The 11,350-nt window shown below is 39.4% G+C and overlaps 1 protein-coding gene across 1 annotated transcript in view; it reads right to left on the reverse strand.

The window, feature by feature from the left end:
• Positions 1 to 7,611, reverse strand: part of LOC134537099 (eye-specific diacylglycerol kinase) — a 221,446-nt gene extending 213,835 nt beyond the window's left edge. Inside the window, exon 1 of the mRNA XM_063377378.1 lies at positions 7,509 to 7,611. The gene's annotated coding sequence lies outside the window, so the exon portion shown is untranslated. The remainder of the gene's footprint in view (positions 1 to 7,508) is intronic.
• Positions 7,612 to 11,350: the final 3,739 nt, after the last annotated feature.

The following is an 11,350-nucleotide window of genomic DNA, read 5'->3' on the forward strand; positions in this document are numbered from 1 at the left end:
AAAAAGCACTCTAATCTTCGTAAATATCATCACTTGCGCAATTTTTTTCACGCCAGTGATATTACACTAAGTAAATATCTGTTGAAAATATTTGTGGCAGAAAAAAAATTCAACTTATGCAAATCGAGTAAAAATTTAGAAAAGGCATTTAAAAAGTAATAACAAGTAGTCTACAAAATCAACATGGTTGTAAGACCAAGTATTAAGTCGGTTTTCGGTTAACATATTCACGCGGCTAAACAGGGTACCGTTATTACGTGTGTTCTATAGACCCTTCTACCCTGAGAAAATCACAGCGACAATTATTACATAGTGACTTGAATGCTAGTTGGATGCATAGTAACAAGGATTTTCCTTCTTTCTAAAAAGTAAGCAGTATTGTATTTTAATGTATTAAAATTTTTAAAACAACAAGACTAAATTAAAATGGTAACAAATTTGTGTATGATTTACAGCAAACTGTAAAAGAGTAAATTGAAAATAAAACCATAGCAGATTAGGCAGTAGTTCTAACCAAAATTATCTAACAATCTTTATTGCAGTAGAATGGGATATTGTTATATTTACAGGAAAACATTTATTAAGTTCCTTAAAATACTCCACACGCTCTATGAGTACTTTTTATTGAAGGTTCCGCGCTGAAACAGCGACCTTGAACTTTGAAGAGCACAGTTAAGCGCTGATTCATTAATGAATTACGTGGAGCGGCGCCCACGACTGGCGAGGGAGGGGGGGGGGGTGGAGTGGTGTGGAGGGGGGGGGAGGAGGGGATATAGCTTGAACCCAGGCGCCGTTAGTCGGGGCGCCGTGAGGTCGGCCCTGTTAACGAGACAGGCGGCGTCGCAACGCCAACTTAGAAACACACAATTTAGAAACACACAACTTAGAAACACACAAGATAGAAACACACCACTTGGAAACACACAACTTAGAAACCCACAAGATAGAAAAACGCAACTTGGAAACACAATTTAACACAACTTAGAAACACACCACTTGGACACACAACTTAGAAACACACAACTTGGAAAAACACAACTTAGAAACACGCAAGATGGAATTATCTAAGTTATGCCTGTTTTAAGTTACGTGTTTCAAAGTTACTATCGTCATAACTTATGACAGTTCTAAGTTATGTGGATTTTTGAGAATTCTAAGTTATGCGTGTTCTACGTTGTGTGTTTCTAAGTTATGTGGGTATCCCGCCGAGAGAAGTCGGAGGCGGGGAATTACCAGCACGGAGATGGTAGGTACACTTCCCGTTACCAACATGCTAACAACTTCAAGCCCGTTCCATAACGTGGACGAACACTCGACAGCGACTCGCGCGTAGCCGGCAGTTCTGAGCAGACACGACTTAGGGCGGTTCCCAACCGAGCAGATTATCAGCGCCTCCCGCGTAGCGGCAGTTCTGCTTTGTAAACATGATATTGCAGTTTTACATAGCATTGCTTCGAAAACCAGTTGCCAAAATGTTTTATAGTAAATATATACAATTGTACAATAAAACACAGTGTAACATATAAATGTAATGGGTATAGAAGCAGCGCTAAGGTATAATATTATTTGAATTGTAGCATATCACGAAATGAATCCGCGAATTTTTCCAGTCTCTAGTAATGGGTTACATAAACAAGCAAGTAATGCAGTTGATAAACGCGAAGTTACGACATTCATCTTGTAAATTCCACAGGAATATGTGGTGGCGCTGCAACAAAATATTTTAGGAAATTAGTGTCCAATTAATTTCCATATAAAAAGTACAAACAGGTTTTTACAGTTAAGTGCTCGTTTGTAGTATGTGTTAACATTCGGATGAACTCGTTGGTTGAAACATTCACACAGACACGTATCTTTTCCCGAAAATTCCAGGTCGCTAAGAATGGAAAAGGAGAATACCAGGTGTGGGGAAAATTTTCATTAGTATTATCTCGCGATAAAGGAGGTTTTGAAACCGTGTATGCTGCTGAGAAGTTAGAGTGGCTGCAGTGTGCCTGGGCTATTACAACGTAACGCCCAGGCAGGTCCCGCTCGTCTGAGAGAGAGCAGGACCCAGTCACTGGCAGTGACACCTGAGCAAGGGCGACTAGGTGACACCATCTTGGATCGTTCTACGTTATCTATAGTTAGAGACCGGAAAAATTCGCGGATTAATTCGGTGATAGGCTAGAATTCAAATACATATACCGCTTAGATGAATATTTTTCTATTGGCTTACTGTTCATCTGGACGAATCTCAACCAGTTATAAAGCCTCAACCAAAGAAGGATCGAATCACAGACAAACCATATGAGACGACTCTCAAGACGACAGCCAATGAACTTGCGTTTTTCCCCGAATGTACAGGGGAATGTGCAGTCTATCCTGAAGGCCATCGAAACCGCGAATTTTTCTGGTCCCTACTTATACGTAGGGGCATGTAGATTTCGCGAAAAGATTTCGAGACTCGATGAAGGTTAAAACACTGTAGCACAGTCTGTGTTTCGTGATTGGGTGAGTTTCTCCCAGGTACATATCGATTGTAGCAACACCAATCACAGTGACTCAGTGCGGAAGTAAACGCCTCCTGAGTGGCTCAGTCAAACAAGGCAACGACTTCTCTCGCAGACGGCCGCCAATCACAAGGAAGTAAACGCTGGTGCGGGTGTACCTTATAAGTGTTCAGATCTTTTCGCAAAAAATGCCTGTCCCTACTTATACGAGTATGTGGTCTTGCGGGCCGATAACATGAACTGTTGCGGCTCGGTATAGCCTGAGACCACGCGGGTCGCCTCACGGGTAAGAAACAGCTGATAGTTCGCGGATGACTACAACACCAGCGCATTTAGAGGCTTCAAAAAGAAGTCCCATGATGACAATTGAACCATAACTAGAGACCGGAAAAATTCGCGGGTTCAATGTCCTCCAGGATAGACTCCACTACACTTTACACACTCGGACAAATGCCACCTGTTTATTGGCTGCTGACTTGTGAGTCGTCTCGTCTGGGTGGCCTGTGATTCGACACTTCTATGAGTGAGGGTCTCTGATTGGCTCTCATTGCTCCAGATTAACAGTGAACCAGTGGTAGAAGCAGCACTAAGGTGTAATTATTTGAATTGTAGCATATCACGAAATGAATACGCGGATTTTTCAGGTCTCTAGCCATAACGCACAAGCTCTTCTCCAAGGTGAGGTTTATAAACTTATAAAACCAATTTTCCGAGTTCTAAATCCCCCTTAAGTCAATAAACGAGCGATAACTATATAACGTAAATTAAGCACGTGTAATCAATGGGCATCGCATTATTTGATTAATTATTGTACACACAAAAATTAAAATTACTTGGCATCATGGACCACATATTTATTTTCCATCTCGTGAAGCAAAAATAAATGCGCAGACTGAACTTATAACTAAATTGTAATCTTTCGAAATTAAATGCTGCCCAATTCCATTACTGCTCAAAGAGGGCGAACGAAAAAGCCGGGAAGTGATTGGAAATTCACGTAAGGATTGCGAGGGTTGGTCGGTCGTTTCATACCAGAACTGGAATAATTAAAACCTCCATGCATCAAAGTTCCACGGAGGGAATGAAAGGCAAATCCCCTGCCTCTCTTTTTTATTTTTTTATTCCCGGCTCCATATCGCGAGCAGAAACGGTCGCCCGCAGGGTTTTGCAGATACGCCTTCCCGTGTGGCGCAATCCCGCTTCGCTTCATTCACAATCTGAATACGCACACGCATTGTACCCCTCCCCCAACCCCCTCGCAAAAAACGAGCGGCCGTGGAACAACGCAAGCACTGTAATGACAGTTAATGCCTTGCTCCGTAACAAAACATACGACCGACAAAAAGAATCCGCAGAGAAGACAACTTACCAGCTATAAACCATAATGTAACATATGTTACGATAATTGTTAAGTCGTAACTGATAATTAATCCAGTGAAATTAATGCGCAGCTTGGTCTGCAGGTAGAGCCGCGAATATTACGTAGATTCATTTCAATCCAGGATAGACTCAAACTGCCTACATAAAATAAAATAAAAATTTTTACAATGCTGATTGGTCAGTAACAAGGACGTATCGCTTGGCGGGTTACACGTAATTAAGGTAACCCCTTCTTCTCCTTATTTTCAACTGGTTCTGGGTGTTCAAGGGCGTGTCTCAAGTTCACCAATCAGCAACGTGAAGCAAACGAATATGTGCTTTAAGACTACTTTTCCGCCCAATGAATCCATGCAATAACCGTCCTCCATCATATCTCATAATTAGGGACACCTGTATTTCGCAAATACATTTCGTGTCAAGGTATTTCACAAAATACTGTAGCTTTTCTGCTGTGGTTATTGGCTGAGGTCGGTGAGAGGTGTCGTCCCGCTCTTGACGGGGCCAATGAGAATGCGGTCACCGTACTGCTGCACCCTCACAATTTGCCATGACTCTTAGAAAAAGCTACAGTGTTTTGTGAATTACCTTGACATGAAATGAAATCGCGAAATACAGGTGTCCCTACTTATAATATGAAATTAATACATAACGCATAATTTACGTAGACGATGTCTGAAGGTAATTTCTAATTTGATTAATGATATGTATAACGACGGATGTCTTGGCTTGTGGGTAGTCGCCTGACTATTAGGCACTAGTTGTCACTTTTATATTAACAAAATTAAACTATTACTATGTCTATAAAAATTAAAAACACAAATCCTTACTTAACTTTGAAAAGTTTGGTCACTTAAAGTTGGGACACCTTGGTCTGTGGGTGAACTTATGTATAACTAACCAAAACATATTTTATATAAAAAAATGCATATTTTAATTAAAATTAGGTTACAAATAGGTACACAAGATTCATGCAGAATGCAATATCTCATTTATTTAATAACAGCTTAAAATTATTCAAGAAAAAAAAACACTAGAAGGAAGTTTTTCAAGATCCTGCTATACATATATCCCACTTAAAGATTGTATATGTATTATAATATGTAATATTACTATATGTACTCTACTATGAACTATATCAATTTTTTTAATTACAGTGAAATAAAGTTACAACAGTAAAAATGATTAACGTTCAAAATATCTTAAAAATACAAATACATAATAAATAGTTTTTGGAGGTAAAAAAATTTAAAAATAGCAAAAGGTGAAAAATAACGACACTTAAAAAATTTAGATATTTTGGAATCGAACGCCTACTGTACACATATAGATACCGAAACAAAGATTACGAATACCTAGTTACAAAAAAACCTTTATTAGTTTAGGTTTTTTTTTTTTTTTTTAATTTTCCGGGCGCAGTACCTCTACAAGTTCACAGGGATCGAACTGATTACCAGCGCGTGTGTGTAAGCTAACCCTCGCAAAAAACTCAAATGTAGTCATCATCTGTCCACGAACAGAGCTGTAGAATTTCCCTAATCGAAACAAAAACGCCAACGTATCTGGCCAAATATATTTTTGATTTTCGTATACCTACGTTGTACCGATGTTATGGAAAAATTCAGTGGCGATTAATGAACTTTTAAATAATTGAAATTCATAGTACACAAATCGTCCTTATGTTGAATTAAATTAATGTGTAATGAGCTGAATTGTTGCTTCGCAATTAACAAGCGATCCTTTGAATAGGTTTACTATTATATAATTATGATGATGCACTTGTCATCAGAACAAATAATGATTGAAATACCAAGATGGCTTATTGGTTTATTGATTCTTACGATAAGCGTTGTCTGCGCATTTCGACCTTAGACTGTACTAATAAGGTCTCTTCGAAGCGCCTGAAATTGTGGTTGATATGCAACCCACAGCGAGAAATTATTTTCGTACCAACATTGAACTTCCCGTTGATTCACCAGTCACACGATGGTGATCAGACATCACGTGTGCTTAGGAATTACATTATATATGTAGTTCACCACATCGTTTAGAATTTACCATTTTATTGAATGTTTCCTCCACGAGACAATCCATAACTACTTATTACATCCAAGACTTACTAACCATTAGCAAGGAGTAATTTGAAGTAATTCATTTTAATTAATCACGTATATCGAGGGAGTTAACACGAATCACCGAACTTTAAAATTTATTTAAGTATTAATCCTCAAGACTAACGAAACATTATGATAGCATGTAATCCTGCTTCCTAAAATATTTTATACCTACTTAACGATAGTAGTGCAATGAGAAAGTGGCTTTTACTACGGCGTAACGAATGTACAGGTGCTAAACGAAACTTCTCGACTAAAGTCGGTTCTTTAAATCCGTAGATCAACTAATGCTTCGTTGTCTGACGGGTGTTCGATCATTCACTTTGTTGAGGTGACACATGTCCTTACCCCGCCCACACAGGTAATCAAAAAGCAGGCACTTATTTAACTTTACGAGCGAAACTCAAAAACTGTTTCACAGTTTCTAATGGTGGCCAGTTTAGGAAACTCGGTTATAATATCAGACACTGACTTAGGTTCAATCGTGATCTCATTTACTTATTACATTTACTTTAGCTATCGAAGAATTAAAAAAAGGCTGTAGTGACAGTTAGCTCCTGCATGAAGTAGCACACGGCATTGAGACGCAGGACGTCTGACTGTTTGTTTCCAGTGTTAAGTGACAAGGCAACTGACCAATGGGCCGTGAAGAAGAATGTGATAAGGCACCGCGCCTGCATGTTTGCAATCTCGAAGCAACCGTCCAAAACTCATTCCACTGATCGAAATATACGTAAAGGTACATATGCGTACAATTGTGAAGTTACAACATTTAACCATTTCGGAAGTTAAAAATCTGCATGTAATTGCCCACCGTACTAACAATCGATTTTCAAACCCTTCCCATCGTAAGAAAAAAAAATACACAAGGGAAATTTCACCGTTAAAGCTGTCTTATTTTATTTTTTCATCATTACTTTTATGTAAGAGCTATTTCTGAAAATTTCGCATTTTTTCTTTGCTCTGTCACAAATATTTTCAACAGATATTCACCTAGTGTAAAAAAAATCATATTGCGCGACTTTTGACTTTCAGGATATTACAAATATTAAAAAAAAAAAAAAAGTCGGTTTAAAGGACGATCATTTTACGTGATAACGTCATAAGAATAAATTTGATAGAAAAATTGTATACTTTTTTTAATTTTCAAATTATTATTTAACAGTTTTTTTTTGCAAAATTTAATTTAAAATATTTTTGTTTGAATATGATCACGAACAATTAGTTAAAAAAAAAAAAAAAGCCCGCCTTAACCTGTTTTGATATTATAGAAGATTTTTCTCGCACGCGTGGTTGGCCCGGTTCTTGTCACGCTCGGGGCTCAGGCGGAACGTGACAAAGAGTCATGCTTTTTACGTGCGTGCAGCCGGCCGGCGTTCATCGATTTCATAAGACGTTATCACGTCGGGAAAAAAAATGAATGCTAGGGGAGGTGTCGAGTTACGATTTGGTGAATAGCCCTTACACAAAATGAAGCGACGGCGATGATAGCGAAGGGGAGAAGGGAGGGGGGGAGTGTACTCACCGCCAGAGCCGCCTCCCTCGTTACCTGTGCCGCTCTGTGACGTCACGGCGTCCAGCAGCGCCGCGGCCATCCCTCGCCGGCGCTGCGGCTAGCTGCTGCGGGCGCCGGCGCTCGCACTCGGACTGGGGCGTCCCGACGCCGCGCGTCGCTCCCTCCCCCGCCCCTCCTCTCCCTCCCCCGCCCTCTCCCGCGCATGCGCGGCGCGCCCGCCCTGGCCCCCCCCCACCTCCTGGACCCAGCATCGCGCTGCATCACAACTGCATGGCTGTTTCTCACCTGCACTCTTTCCACTATGTTATTTAACCTGAAAACACGGGGTATAATTATGGTTACTATTTTATAAGTTGATAATAGTCTTTGTTTTTTTTTTAAATTATTTTACTTTAAAATAACCGCAGCGAGTATTTTATATTTATTTCACACACACTATGATAAAAATGAAAATATTCACGGAAAAAAAAATATAATTAACTGTAGGTTTTGTAAAAATCTTGTAAGATTTTATTGGATTGAAAAAATATTCAATTTTTTTTATAGTGTGTAAAAAATTATAATAGTTAAACATTTAAAAATAAACAGGGCTGGGCACTGGACCCAGGGGTCCACCCTACCCCCCCCCCCCCCTTGTGGGGGCCATGCTCCGCACCCGCCGTGTTCTCATTCAGACATCAGCGTCATGTTACGCAAGCCTTTGGATGCTGGCCTGTCCGGGTCTCTACCTGTTGTTGTTCTCCTACGATTGGCCGATAGAACTAACATTCACAATAGGTTAACTTTAACAAATAAATGTTCGTTTGTTTACAAACGGTACCCCACCAAATCCCCACATTTTTTGTTGTTGTAAATATTAGATACCAGCCCAAGAAATTAATCGAGATAAATTTTAATTAACAATGAAAATCAATAAATATGCTAAATATTTTTTTCTAATTTATTAATATTAATCATATATTAAATAATAATGTTATAAATTATAATGGAAATAAATTATACATACGGGAAAATAACTTCACTCATATAAATACACTTGAAAATGTTTATAAACACAATTTCTATAACAAATATTCACAAAAATAAATGTTTTTAATTGTATGGACCTCTATTCAATATCAGTCATTAAAGTATATGATTTAAAAGCACAGATATAATTTTTATTGTATGTAGCTTTTTTTTTCATCCTGTGAAATTGCGTTGCACAGCGTGGGTGCATCGTAAAAATTTACTCTCAAAATATTTTCATAAGGTGCTTAGACAAGTAAATCTTCAACAATATATGTTTTCTTCAATTTAGTGTATAAAAAGCAAATAATAAGTTGTCGGAAAATAAGAAAGTACTGTACATTGACGGAATACGAACTCGGATACTTTGAATAGTGACACCACGCACTTAACCACAGAGCTAACCTGACAGTTCACCACCGCTGATAGGAATTGTGAGTTATTAAGGATGTTATCTCAGCATTGCAACATAATTTTGAAGTTTCGGTTTTTTCTTTCTTTTCGGTGTTACTCAAATTTATGAAATGTATTCCAGGATGGTTTTGCTATCGCAGAGATTTACCTGGCACTCCGACACGCTCGGTGATTCCCGCGATGTTCACGAAAGCGAACACACACTGGTCGCGCCCGGCTTCTGGGCACGACAGATGCGCGCATGCGCAGAAGACTCGGACCTTTTTAACTTCCGCTGCACGGTGCGCGCGCACTCTGACATTCCGCCCTCAACGCGCCTACAGAAGTAAACTTTCAAAAATGTAATACTTGTCAAGAAGTAAGTGTTTCAAAAGAGGGTTGGTTGATTGTTTCTTAACAAAAAATTACTGACGAGGAAAATATTTTCAAGGGAAAATAATATATAAATAGAGACAGGAAAAATTCGCGGGTTCAATGACCTCCAGGATAGACTCCGCTACACTCTACACACTCGGGCAAATGCCACCTGTTCATTGGCTGCTGACTTGTGAGTCGTCTCGACTGAGTGTCTGTGATTCGACACTTCTATGAGTGAGGGTGTCTGATTGGCCCTCATTGCTCCAGATTAACAGTGAACCAGTGGTAGAAGTAGCACTAAGGTATAATTATTTGAATTGCAGCATATCACGAAATGAATAAGCGCATTTTTCAGGTCTCTATATATAAAGCATAGGTTCCGATTTTCAGCTGGGTCAGAAATTTTCCACTTGTGTGTAAATTTCCCCTCCATGGTTTAGGACTTGCGTATCGGTTAGTCCCTTAAACAATATTCTTCGAAAGGCAACGAAGAACCATCGCAGATTCACCTCGCCTAGTCTGCCTGTCCTGACCATCTCCTACACGGTGAAGGCATCTGGAGATCACCATCAGACGTGCATTTTTCCAAGAGTGAAAGTCGTGTGTAAAAACTCACATGACATTTTGTAACGTCGACGTAACTGTAAATCTGTGCAGCGCATAACTACGACACGCGCATGTCTACACCCCTATTGCCTGTTCTGATGGTTAATATTAAATATTATTAATTTTCTCGCCGCAGACAGTGAGGGGAGATCGCACGGAAAACTACGAATTCATTTCACGTGTGGAGCGTAATTGTGAAGAGCAGAAGGGAAGCGGAAGAGAAGAGGAACAACTAATTATCACCGAACTGAGGTGGTTCCGCCTACGGTTAGCGCCGAACACAATCCCTCACTTCGTCTCTCCGGGTGGCGTGAATAACAACCCTTGGCATTCAAGCTCGGTAAATATTTAACGCCTTAATTAGCGGCGCGGCTGCAATTCGTGATCGCAAGGCTCCAAGCAGCGAGACGTCTGTTCTTCCGAACCACCTTCGTTTGCTTATAGGTAGATACGGGAAAAAAATTCGCAGATTCATTCGGCGATAGGCTAGAATTCAAAAACATAACTTGTAGATGATTTTGCTATTGGCTTACTGTTCATCTTGACAAATCTCAACCAGTTATAAACCCTCAACCAAAGAAGGATCGAATCACAGACAAACCAGCTGAGACGACTTACAAGACGGCAGCCAATGAACTTGCGTTATTTGCCCGAGTGTACAGGATAATGTGAAGTCTATCCTGAAGGTCATCCAATAAGAGAATTTTTTCCGGTCCCTACTTATAGGTCCTGAGCACTGACACAACCGAAGGGAAAAACTGAATAAACTGAACGAAATACCGAACTGCGACTACAAGCGCTCAGTTCAGTTTATCGTTCAGTTTATTCTCCCGATTAGGGTTCGGGTAAACTGACAGATTAAGTGAGCGTGTATGGGACCCCTTAGAGTTTGTTTATGTAACCGAGTGTTCCTGTTTCGTCAGTGGGATGCACTTATGTCCTAGTGTGTTTCACTTCTTCAATCTCAGGTTCGTAGTGAAGTCAATGATTTACCAGCTAGTAACTACCTGTTAGCAGAAATATCAGGTACTGCCTTTTCACTGTGTTTAAGATTTATATCAAACTCCTAACCGCCTGAGTTCAACACCGCACAGTTGAGAGCGATCATTTTCTTAATAATTTAATTTATTTTGGCCGTAAATACTTTAAAATGGTTCAACATCGTGCTGCGTGGGACTGAAAAGGTTTAGGAGTCAAAGAAACTATACTTTTATTATTACCAGTAATATGCTTTAACAAGTTTTGGCAATCATATTCTGCATTGTTGAATAATGTAATATTATTGGGTGTTCTCACAAAATGATCGGATGAAATCGCGAGTAATGCTGTGAAATAAATTTCATCCAAAAACCTCATTGTAATTTCACCGATAACATTATTCAAATATTTTACTGTAGACATTGACTTAAATTAATGGTTAAAAGTGGTAAAAATAAATAAATAAATATATATATATATGTTCACTT

Source organism: Bacillus rossius, chromosome 11 (assembly GCF_032445375.1).
Source record: "Bacillus rossius redtenbacheri isolate Brsri chromosome 11, Brsri_v3, whole genome shotgun sequence".
NCBI classification, from domain to species: domain Eukaryota; kingdom Metazoa; phylum Arthropoda; class Insecta; order Phasmatodea; family Bacillidae; genus Bacillus; species Bacillus rossius.